The 13,406-nt window shown below is 39.7% G+C and overlaps 1 long non-coding RNA gene across 1 annotated transcript; it reads right to left on the bottom strand.

Annotated features, from left to right (window-relative positions):
• Nucleotides 1-423: 423 nt before the first annotated feature.
• On the bottom strand, nucleotides 424-11,588 carry LOC122797333. The gene is made up of 2 exons (XR_006364074.1): nucleotides 11,479-11,588; nucleotides 424-498 (listed from the first exon to the last, which is right to left on the bottom strand). It is a non-coding gene; the product is annotated as an uncharacterized LOC122797333 (long non-coding RNA).
• Between the last annotated feature and the right edge of the window lie 1,818 nt (nucleotides 11,589-13,406).

Here is a 13,406-nt window from a genome sequence, read left to right as displayed (position 1 = left end):
AACACTTTTCTAAATGACTCGTGTGACATTCTGCTATTACATTGCATCCCATGCTCAGTGATGAGAGTAGGACATGCAGAGACAGCAGGACATCAGAGAAGCCAAACGGCTCCATCTATTCTTCTCAATCTTCCTGGCTCTGGTCTTTAATGTTTTTTTCTGGATACCAAGTACTAGCTGCCTCTTTACAGCAGTAACTTTTCAAAGGTGTACAGAGCTTGTCTGATAGTGTACGGCCAAGGAGCCTAGCAAGGATTCTCTGGTTGACAAATCAGCTGAGTCCAAAATATTAAAACAAGATGAGAATCAAAATCTGAGGAATGTTCTCAATCAACAACCCCCTCTCCTCAAAAAATCAAACTCAAGCAGAAATTTCAAAAGCACTTGTAGAAAGATAGATGTAAAGCATATTACCAGCCTTACCTGGCGGCACTCAACAATCTTTGTGGAATCACGATGATCATTGATCTTAAAACATGCAAAGCATGTTCTGCTTCTCTAGTATAAAAAGATACATGGTAAATGTAACATAAAATTGTAATATTGTGTATTTACAGAGTGTGATAAACATTTACAACTATTATAAAACAATACTGTTGAGGAACAAAACAATCATATATTCCCATATTATGAAGCTAAGTTCCCAACACAAGGCAATGAAATTAGGACTAGTGTTGCTGTTAGAGAAATCTATTAAAACACAGGGATAATCTTAGTAATTACCCATGATCAGAAAGAGAGCACCATGGCTCCCTCATTCTTTTTATTTACTGGTTTGTTAATACAGAGGTTTAAAGCTCTGACTTGTTAATGAGCTTCTTCCTGTGCCAAGGATACAATGTTTGAATCCTTCCACCTCCATTTGCCTACTATGTGACCTTGAACAAGTCATTTAAACAAAAATGCTTTGGGACAATTGGGAATGTGGACAAAGCTTCTTAACGATTTCTTGTTCTGCACGCCTAATAACTACTTATAAAACTATGTCATGTACTCTGTTTGCTGAATAAATCTCAGTGAGTCATTGAATAGTGTTCAGGAAAGTTGTTACGGGAACAAGCTCCCAGAATTTACATATAAAATGTACCAGAATGACAATAATGACAGCACTATCATTTGCAACATGAACATTTGGTACATATATGGTACAGTCACGATCATTTAACAGATACTGTAGGTAGGTTGGTTTCAAACAGACCAGGTATACATGTGGGTTGTTGGCCATAAAAGACATGAAGGAGCATCCGCAACATTGGTCATGGACCATTCTTCATCATAATCATCAACCCCCTTTTTTTACATGGGGTTGAGGTATTGTGTCAACTGTTGCCATCTCACTCGATTCAATGTCACTCGCCTACTTTCTTTGATAGTCATGCTTGACTGTCACGGGTCTTCCCTCACACAATCCATCTCTTTGCTGGACACCCTTGTTTCTTCTTGCCTCCTTCCTGTCTGTCCCAAATCATCTTCACCAGATTGCCTTCTGCTTTTCTGCACGTATGCCCAAATTACCGTAATCTGTTCTCATTGACCTTCACTGCAACTGGAGCTACTTTGGCTTCTGCTCTGATGTGCTCATTTCTTTATCTGTCCCACAGTGAACATCTTACCACCCATCTCTGGCACTTCATTTCTATTACCTCTAGCTTCCTCAACTGCTCTGTCTTTACTGCCCAAGTTTCTGTACCATACAGTAGTACTGGTTGCAAAACTATTTTGTATACATTACTTTTCAGCTTCTTTGGCATTCTTCTGTCATACACTACACCTGACACTCTATGCCAGTTGGCTGCAGCCCCTCTGATTCTAACTTTGACCTCATTATTCAGACTGCCCATCTCCTTAATCATCCCTCTCAGATACTTGACGCTGGTAACCTGTTCTACTATCTTCCATTCTATATCAATTTTCAGCTTCTTCTGATTTCCCCAATTTTCTGCTATTACAACTGCCTTATCTGTACTCAGTTTCATCCCATATGCCTTCAGTTTTGCATTCCATTCCCCTATCCTTTGCTGAAGGTCTTGCTCAAAGTCTTCATGTAATGCCTCATTGTCTGCATACAGCAGCTTTGTTGATCTGTTCCCTCCAACCTGTTTGCTAATATAGTCCATCACCAGTATGAACAGCAGTGGGCTCAGATCTAAACCCTGATGCACACCCACTCCCACTAGGAACCTGTGTTTGAGACTAAACACTGTTCATACTTGAGTTGTTAGGTCCTTATATGTAGTCTGCACTAATTCTACCAATGTTTCTGGGACTGCAGAACTGCCCAAATCAGCTTTCTTCTAGGAATGCCCAGTTGGACACCTTCCTCATTTCTAGTTTCTTCAAACTATCTGTCTCATTGCAAACTTTGGGTCAGTTGTGCTACATCCTGATTTAAATACAAACTCTTCATCTCTCATCCTACTTTCTACTACTGCACATATTCATTTATCAATCACCCTCTCCAGAACTTTCATGCTGTGTGAAAGGAGTTTGATACCTCTGTAATGCCCACAGTTGTGGCTATCCCCTTTGTTCTTCTACACTGGCACTAGCATACCTTTTCTCAAGACAGCTGGGATACACCTTTCTCTACCTACAGCTATGAGTATCCTCAGAAGCCATTTCTTCCCTATCTCATCCAACATATCTTCCCTGACCTCATCTGATCCTGCTGCTTTCCCTGACTTCATTTTCCTTAGGGCTGTTCTTACATCTTCTGTGGTAGGTTTCTCCCTTTCTTTCATGAGAAGTAGATGAGACTGTCTGATTTATTACTATACTATACAGAAAATATTTTGTTCTCAGAGCAAATAAAGACGTACTTTGCTGGATACTTTGGAACAGTTTTTCATAGTTAGGATTATGGAAGAGGTGACTATATATGCAAAATCATGCTAGATTGTTGCAGTGTCAAGATTCTCATTTGACAAACTTTTATTCTTAGAAAAATTAAGGAGATTTTTGGTGGTAGATAGAAGACAATTTGTGATGAGAATGTTCTCATAAAAATTATAGTATTTTACATAAATGATTACTTTGTAATGAAGCTTGTCATATAGAAGATATGTAAAAATCCTATTTGTACTTTATATGGGGGTGACCATTTTTCACTGAGCATGTACAAAAAAATTGTTTAATAGAAAGCTGGGATAGCTTACAAGTGATTATAAAACTCCTTGGAATTCCCAGGCGATGTAAGACTTGCCTCAAGCTTACAGCTAATGATCGATTATTTAACTCATCATAATCTACATGTAAGAGTACTAGTACTTAGCCACATTTGAGGCCACAATCTCACAAACAAATGCATCCTTGGGATGTCATTCACCTACACCACACTCTACACATCCTCAAACTGAACTATCCTAGGCTAAGGCACTAAAATAATCCTTGCCCAAGCCACAACTGTGCATTAGGTGCAAGGCCTCACATATACTAAGCATTGCACATTAGGTGCAAGGCCCTGCATACACTAAGCACTGCACATTAGGTGCAAGGCCCCGCATACACTAAGCACTGCACATTAGGTGCAAGGCCCCGCATACACTAAGCACTGCACATTAGGTGCAAGGCCCCGCATGCATTAAGCACTGCACATTAGGTGCAAGGCCCCGCATACATTAAGCACTGCACATTAGGTGCAAGGCCCCGCATACACTAAGCACTGCACATTAGGTGAAAGGCCCCGCATATACTAAGCACTGCACATTAGGTGCAAGGGCCCCGCATATACTAAGCGCTGCACACTAGGTGCAAAGCCCCGCATATACTCAGCACTGCACAGTAGGTGCAAGGCCCCACATATACTAAGCACTGTATATTAGGTGCAAGGCCCCACATATACTAAGCACCGCATATTAGGTGCAAGGCCTCACATATACTAAGCACTGCACATTAGGTGCAAGGCCCCGATATACTAAGCACTGCACATTAGGTGCAAGGCCCCGCATATACTAAGCACTGCACATTAGGTGCAAGGCCCCACATATATTTAGCACAGCACATCAGGTGCAAGCCCTGCATATCCTAAGCACCGGACATTAGGTGCAAGCCCTGCATATACTAAGCACTGTACATTAGGTACAAGGCCCTGCATATACTAAGCACTGCACACTAGGTACAAGGCCCCGCATATACTAAGCGCTGCACACTAGGTGCAAAGCCCCGCATATACTCAGCACTGCACATTAGTGCAAGGTCCCACATATACTAAGCACTGCAGATTAGGTGCAAGGCCCCGCATATACTAAGCACTGCACATTAGGTGCAAGGCTCTGATATACTAAGCACTGCAAATTAGGTGCAAGGTCCCACATCTACTAAGCACTGCAACAAAAATTAGAGGCAACACCACTGAGAGTCATCAGGAAACAGCACCTCCTAGACCAATAACATCCAAGCATTGATGCTGGACAAAAATAGGGTGATAGTGAGCTGTCTCGCAGTGGCCAAGACTGATGATATCACCCAATCCCTTATAACTCCTAAACCAGACAAATATGATTTTGGCATGGAGGTGGTCCATGATGGGGTAAATGAACTGGTATGCAGAACCCTAAGAGATATGGAGAGAGACATGAAAGAGCTCTCTATGCATGTCACAAATGCAGGTAAGCGCATAGTTTGAGTGGAATCCTTCTGCCATCAAAAATAATGCAGAGGTTTAAAGAAAAGATGCCTGACTTTAACAAACACCTGGTGTCATTCTGGGGTAGAGGTAGGGAAGACAGTATGTGTCAGCATGGTATAATATGCTGGACAACTGCACTTGCTTTGCCAAGGGTGGCCTGTTCTCATTCCAAGATTTCTGCATACTGACACAAGCTTTTTATGCCCTTTTTTAGGCAAGGTCCAGCTAATGGACCCCCCCAACCTATTTTCCAAAGCAAATGCACTACTGGACCATATCAGTGTGGCTCTACTTAATGCTAGAAGTCTAAACAGCTTACTGCTGGACCTTGAAGCTCTCTTGTATTTGAACCACATCCATGTTTGTTTTGTTACAGGGACCTGGTTTAAATGCTCAGAGAGCACCCACTTAATATTTGGGTTTTGTGCTTAAAACTCATTTGGACCTGATGGAAACTCTGGTGGCATTTGAATATTTGTTAGGGTCCACTTTATCTCAAGAGAAATACCTTAAGATACTCAAGTGGAGCTTATAGAGAATAAGTTCACGCTAAATAAGATTAACTATCATATCACTGCAGGCTACCTCCATGTCTCCAGAAAATCACTCAACATTCCTATGTATTCTTGATGGATTACCTGTAAGCAGGAATACTGTTATCTTATGTGATTTTAACTACCCAATGATTAATCAGGGGACTTACACCATCAACATAGGATATACACAAATATTCTTATCTTTTATAAACAGAGCTTATTGTAAACGAAGCCTCCTATAATGAGTCAGAAGATATGGCAAACCTCCAGGCTGATAGATTCAGCTCCACCTTTCCTCTCTCTCCCTCTCAGACTTCCCTCAAGAAATACAATCAAATATAACTTCCCTCTGTAATCACTAGGGAACAGTTCCTTTATACTCTTTCTAAGACAAAGAACACTGTATCAATGGGCCCAGACAATATCCCAGGTTGCCTTCTAAATAGCATGAAACATGACCTATCAGGGCCCCTGGAATTACTATTTAACTGTAGCCTCCACACAGGCTTTGTGCCTCATGAATGGAGAACAGCAACAGTCATCTCTCTGCACAAAGGTGGGCCATCGACAGACCCTGGAAACTACAGACCCATAAGTCTCACTAGTCTTATATGTAAAGCCATGGAAAGCATTATCATGGAAACAATCAAAAGAGATATAATAAACCTCCAGACACTGGACCCAGTTTTATTTCATAAAGGCAGATCATGCCTACTCAACCTGGTGAACTTCTTTGAGAAGGTAACCAAAGCAATGGATGAGGGAAAAATGGGTTCATCCTACCTACCTTAACCCAATGCATTTGACACGATACCCCACTCAGGCATTGTTGACAAACTCATAAGGTTAGGTACAAACTCATATGTCACCTGGTGGATAGCCAAATGGCTCACAGACAGGACCCAGGAAGTTAGAATTGGGAAGTCCACCTCTATAAAGAGGCTAGTCACAAGTGGAGGCCCTCAGGGATCTGTCCTTGGACCGCTCCTTTTTGGCATTTACTTCTCTGAAGTCAAGTCCAATGTCAGTGATCTCTGGCTGACTAAATTTGCAGGTGACTGCAAATTAGGAGCTATCATTGAATCCCATACTGACACAAATGTTCTCCAGGATGGGCTGACACCGACAAACAATTGGTGTAAGAGCTATAGACTAAAACTAAATGCTAAGAAATGCATAATAGTATCCTTTGGGAAGTCATCCACCCCTGGTAACTATCATATTGACAACACACCCCTTAGAGCTGACCCAGTAGTCAAGGACTTAGGGACACACATAAATAGTAATCTAGCCTTTGACCATTGTATGTCTACAGTAGTGAGAAAATCATTTTATGTTGCGCAACTTATAAACAAAGGTATGGCATCTAAGTCCAAGGAAGTTATTGTTCCACTGTGTGCGGCATTCATCAAACCTATCATTGAGTACAATGCCTCCTTTGCTATGTACATAACCAAGGCATATCAAGCAACTGGAAAATCCACAGAGGTTTCTCACTAAAAAAAATACAGGGTGTAAGTAAAATGTCCTATGCAGACCACCTCAAGGCCCTATTCCTGTATTCGGTCTCCTACATGCTTTTGAGGGTTGATCTATGCCTGGCATACAGGGCATTGTCAGACCCCACTCTGATGGACACCCTGCATATCCACAAAACAAACAACACCAGACTCACCCATTCTAAAGATTTAAACCTTCCCTGTGATATAAATAGGACGTGCTAGAGAGACGGGTATGTATCCCAGAGACTACCCCGTCTATGGATCAGGCTCCCCTTTCACCTGAAGCAGAGTTCCATGCTTCTTGGACAATTGGATGGAGAACATAAAATTCATCCCTGGTTTGGCACCTATGTCTCTAATGGACACAGGTAACCGGTAAATGGTTCTTCTCCCAGGCCCATGCTTACATTTATCAAGGATACAAGAACTTGTCAGAGATCAGGGATGCGTGGCTAGGCTTAAAAATGCCCTTGTGGTCATTAGCCTAGTAAATATCTATGAACCTAGGAAATCCCTGTACCAGATTTTAAGTGAATCTGGAGAACAGAATATACTTGACCTGGCCATAACAAACTAAGCTTCTGTATGCACCATCACAAAGGTACCCCCTCATTGGCCAAGTCAGACCGCAAACTAGTAACTTTCTCTTTAAAACCACCCAAATGACAGAAACAAATATCCCAGAACTTCCTAAATTTCTATGATGAAGTCTGTAAATTAGAATATAACGATATTACCTAAAATGTCGATAATACTAAGAGTTATACAAAAAAGTTCTACTCGCTCGTGGACAACTGTATCAGATTAGCACTTCCCATGAAATCCAAACCAATGGAGAGCTTTAAAACCAAACCTCTGAGGTGGTCATATAGTATTTCTAGTATTAATAAATTGTGTAATAAAAGAAAGTCCTAAAAGTATACAGCAGAACAAATGACCCATGAACTAATGCAAACATCAAACAACCAAAGAAGAGGCTAGCAAGGGGCATAAGAAAAATGAAGATATCCCATGAACTCAGTCTGGCCTAGGAAGCTAAAAGCAATCCAAAATACTTCTTTAGTTATGTCAGCAAATAAGAAATAATACCCAACATTCCTATGACCCTATTCACAATGGTACCAACTACTTAGATCCAGTGGATAATTCTAACATACTGGCTAATAAATTTACTTTGCCCCTGAGACACGTATTCCAAATCCACCCGTCCTTGATGGAATCATGCTATCAATCATAATACAAGAACATGTACTAAAGGTACCCCTCACAATGAAGAATACCTCATCCATGGGGCCTGGCAACATAGCAGGTTGTCGAACTAATAGCATTAAGCAATCACTGGTAGACCCACTCTTTAAACTCTTCAACCTGAGCCTATCAACTGGCTTTGTCCCACAGGAGTGACACACAGCTGTTGAAATGCCATTCACAAGGGTTGCCCTACCTCAGGCCCTGGTAATTACAGACTCATCAATGTAACAAGTCTTATATGTAAAGCTATGGAACATATCATACTGAACATACTTAACTGTAAAATCAAATTTTTTATTAGACTTGACCCTATCAGCTTGGCTTTGTCTATGATAGAGCCTGTCTAATGAATCTTCTAAACTTCTTTGAAAGGGTTACTCAGGCTGTTGACTGTGGACAAGCTGTCCTCAGCAGAACAATATTTTATGGAACACACTACAATGGAAGGCACAGTGATGCCCTTACAAAGGTGGTCTTTCTCTAGGAGAAGAATATCTTTCATCTTTGTGATGGCATGATTTGAAGAAGAAATGTTTTGATAAGGATGGCAGACAGACTGCCAGCATAGGCATGCCATAGCTGATGCCAGACAAGGATGAGTGATACAGGCTTGTCTCTGTGGCAGATGTGGGTGAAACCTTTTTTCTGTATCCTCCACAACACAGACCTAGGGATGGTATTCATTACTCTGTCTTGCCATGACCAAAAGTTAAAACAAACTTGCAGACCAGCAGGACATGCTGGAAATTGCTGATGAATAAATCCATCTTCAGGATTTTTTTTTCAAAAATTAATGAACTTCCACATAACAGTTTTTCAGGGGTCTACTACAGCTTTTCGAGTTCTGGCTGCTTGCAGTCCACAGACCCACAGTGGGGGACACCAGAATGTTGTAGATCGCTGTGGCTGCATCTCATACTGGAACTTGATTGTGTGTTTGAGTAAAATGTATCAGATGTGCAGAAAGAGAATGGAGCTGCAATACCATGCCCAAACACATATTTGAGTTTGAGTAATGTAAGTGCAGAAAACGTGCTGTAGAAGTACAAGTATAAATTCAGTTTAGGCAATGACTGGGAGGGAAATTTAATTTTTGGGAGCAGGAGGGTAGTTTAAGGTTAGAGAGTGATCAGGAAGTTTAGGTTTATGGAGTGGGAAGGAAGTTTTATGTAGCAATTTAGGAATTTAGACTTGGGGAAGGGAACAGGAGGGCTATTTTAGGATTAGGGAGTGATCAAGGAATTTAAGTTTCAGGTATGTGAGGGGAGTTATAGGGGTAGGGAGCAATCAAATAATTTAGGTTAAGGGTATAGAAGGGTAGGGGAGTTTTAGGGCTATGGAGTAACTGGGAACTATACATATAGAGAGTAGGAGGGAAGTTTTAGGGTTAGGAAGGAATCAGGAGCTTTAATGGTAGGGAGTGGTATGGGAATTTTTGGGACAGGGAGGTCTTTATGTCTAAAGAGTAGGAACAGAGTTTTAGGTTTAGGGAGCAAGAAGAGAATTTAGGCTTATATGGTGGGAGAGGAGGTTTAGAGTTAGGGAATATAAGTTTAGAGACTGGGAGGGTTGTTTTAGGGTTACAGTTAATAAAAACTAAATAAAAACACCAGCCAAGCTAGAACTTTCACTGAGTGACCTCTCAAACCTCTTGTATCAGAGGCACATGGGATATATGCAAATGACCCTTATAAATATCACGTGTTTTAGTTATATGGAGATTATGAATGCCCATGACTTTTTTCTTTTTAAGTCATTTTAATGGAAAATTTCAGGACAATAAAGCCAAACCCCACTAGGTGTGGATATGCATATTTCGGCCTTGTTATGACCTCATCAGCACAGCACAAGCAGAGTGTTTGACTAAGCATATGAAACACAGGGCTGTTATACCCAGCTGATCTCCATTACCATTAGGGTGACTGCAAAATATCCCAACTAACAAACTAAAAGAGTGAGAAGGTCACACAGAAAAAACAATCAATAAAAACTAAATGAAAACTCCAGCCAAGCTAGAACTTCCACTGAGTGACCTCTCAAACCTCTTGTATCAGAGGCACATGGGATATATGCATATGACCCTTATGAACATCAGGTGTTTCAGCTATATGGCGATTCTGAATGCCCATGACTTTTTTCTTTTTGAGTAATTTTAATGGACAATTTCAGGCCAATAAAATTAAACCCCACTAGATGAGGATGTGCATATTTCAGCCTTGCTATGACCTCATCAGCACGGCACAAGCAGAGTGTCTGACTAAGCATAAGAAACACAGGGCTGTTATACTCAGCTGATGTCCATTACTATTAGGTTGACTGTACAATATCCCAACTAACAAACTAAAACAAAGAGTGAGAAGGTCACACTGGAAAACAAAAAAAAAACAAACAAAAAACAGCCCTGTGTTTCTTATGCGTAGTCAAACACTCTGCTTGTGCTGTGCTGATGAGGTCACAACAAGGCCGAAATATGCATATCTACAGCTAGTGGGGTTTGGCTTTATTGGCCTGAAATTGTCCATTAAAACGACTTAAAAAGAAAAAGGTCATAGGCATTCAGAATCGCCATATATCTGAAACATCTGATGTTCATAAGCATCATTTGCATATATCCCATGTGCCTCTGATACAAGAGGTTTGAGAGGTCACTCAGTGGAAGTTCTAGCTTGGCTGGAGTTTTCATTTAGTTTTTATTGATTGTTTTTTTCTGTGTGACCTTCTCACTCTTTGTTTCATGATTACAGTTAGGGAACAAGTGTTCAACTTAGGGTTAGGAACCAGGTGGGAGTTTGAGTCGGGGTTCTGGAAGAGCTATGCAGTTTGCTATGATCGGGGTTTGAGATAGTTGTGTAATTCAGTAGGACTGAGCTGGTTAGAGGCTGGACATTTGCTGCTTAAAGCAAGTGACAGCACGCAAATGTATCATAAGCTAACAGAATGCAAGCACTTGTAGTAGACACACTTTTCAGAACACCTTTTTCTCTGAATTTTTTAGAATCTCCTTTTGAAGTCTCAAAGCATGTTTTAAACAAATGAACTCAAAGTTGCCATGGTTCATACTTCCCAATAAATTTGAGTTGGTAGATCATTCATGGAAAATTCATAGAAAAGCAGCTGCTTTTATATTGTAAATGCATGGCAATGATGAAGCTCATGTAACAATGTAAATTATGGAAGCTGTTCTTTTGGAATGAATATTAACTATTTATCCTCTTATTTATTTACAGTTTGCAAACTACAAAGTAAAAGGTACTTTAAGTCAGTCTTCCTTGGTTTTATTATAAAGACCACATAAAGCAAGCATTTTACTTCCTTATGCATATGTGTTGTGAAACATAAACCATTAGACTCCCTATGAACCATAACACTGATTTGTAAGACCATTTCTGTGGCTGAGGACCATTTTATCAGATATATATATTGTTCTAATGTATCAAGTGCAGGAAACTACCACCATTGTAATTAAGGCCACACATGATCAACATGATGTCTGTAATATGATAGTCCTACTGCTATGGTATAACATGGAAACTGTACATATTGATTCATTTCTGATACTTACTCCGCTGTTTTTGAACTGGCATGGCCACATCTTAACATCTTGTCCTTTCTTTTTTAGACAATCGGTTTCTTTAATGCTGAATTTCAGGTGGATATACCGTAAAGTTCCATCATACTGTGAACAGAAAAAAAAAGGCTGCTTGGAACTTGTTGCATCATAAAACTGTCTGCATTGTATTTTTAATTTTCTGTTCTCCACATCCATGATAGACTTTGCAGCATTTTGGTGCATGCACAGTAAACAGATTAATAGAAAATGCTTCTTCTGAGCTCTGATAGCTGTTAACTACTACATGGATATCTGTTAAAATTCTTAGGTTGCCCCGTACCTGGCACAACGTGTTGTATCGTGTCATAACAATTTGACTGAACAAGTTTGTGGTTTTGTTTTCCTGTGTCATAAGGGAAGCAAATTCCTACATCCTGAAATACCCTGTAAAATATTGGTCTGGTCTGTTTCAGCATAACAGAGAATGATAACCTTCACATTTTAACTGCTTAACTGGAAATAAACTATATCCCCATTGAAAAAGGAGGAACAGTCTAGAATGCACCATTATGATAATACAGCTATGTTAATGCTAATCAGACAGACCTCACACTGACCTATCACTACCCCATTCTTACCCACACCAAGGCATCAGGAGGAATTCTGCATGATAACAGAATGAGTCATAAAAAATGTTTAGAACTAGCACATTAAACAGACAATTCCAGCATCAACAAGAATAAAATTCATTATCAAAGAAAAATATTGCTAATTCACTCATGATAGATTTCAATACTTGTTTAGATATTAAACGTCTATCAAGTCCTAAAACTGAAGATGCAGTACTACATCTTTGCTGGGAGAGCTACTCATTGATGAATAAACTACATTTTTTTATGAAAAAATGTCCACCTTTCATAACTTGTGGTAATACCAAGTAAATATGCCAACATGATGAACTCAAAACATAAAGGCTGACCACAATATTAGTGTAAGATAAAGCCAAATATGACGGGTGACTATACAGCCACTACATAATCCAAATGACATCCTTTGAGCATTTCTCCAGGTAGAATTTCTGTACAAGACCCTGATGTAGGCAGCATGCAGTTACATACATACACACATAACATGCATACAGATATCCAGAAAAAGAAGTGAATTCCGCTAAAGAACACTCAGCAGAACAAAAAAAAAACAATGTAAATATTGGAGAAGCGTTGCACCACAAGTATTAGTATTTCATCTGAGTATTCAAAACTTGCTAAACAACCAAAATGGCAAAAAGACAGCTTCAAAACAATAGCTTCAATAACAGGCTTTTACCATATTGAATCCACAATATATAAAATATAGAGCTTTGCTGTTGTAAAAGTCAAGTGGCGTTGTAATTCCACAGCTTTAAAACATGTGGATGTCATAAAAACAGCGAAAATGAACATAAAGGTGAAGAACCCTTCTGATGTAAACAATGGACAAGCGCTTTCAGCTTTTTCAAGCCGCCTTCAGATCCAAGTAGGTAAGCTGGGTTCAGTGTTTAAAAATTGGTATCATCCAATGAAACAACTTACAGTGAATGATGAATGTTAACCAATCAAGTTAGTCCATTGGTACACACCTCCATAGCTTGAAGTTAAAACTCTTTATTTAAAACTCTTTGTTTAAAACAACATGACAGTTTGACATTTCTAAGACAGACTCAGACATATTTTCAGAAAGAATATTAGTTAAATCTTTTCAGCAGGTTCTAGTTAAAAGAACAAGCTCTGCATAAAAGCCAAGATTTGAGAGAAAAAGGTGAAAAATAAAAATAAAAATAAAGATGATCATTTAGGATGCTTCTTTTTATTTCATTTCAACAGTTTCTTTGGGACATCAGAGCCTAAGTCAGTATACCTAAGGTTTCTGGTAATGAAAACAGGTTATAAGTGAGCATAGCT

The sequence above is a fragment of the Protopterus annectens genome, chromosome 3.part0 (genome assembly GCF_019279795.1).
Source record: "Protopterus annectens isolate FY-2018-M chromosome 3.part0, PAN1.0, whole genome shotgun sequence".
In the NCBI taxonomy this organism is placed as follows: domain Eukaryota; kingdom Metazoa; phylum Chordata; order Ceratodontiformes; family Protopteridae; genus Protopterus; species Protopterus annectens.
This window is presented reverse-complemented; position numbering and strand designations above follow the sequence as displayed.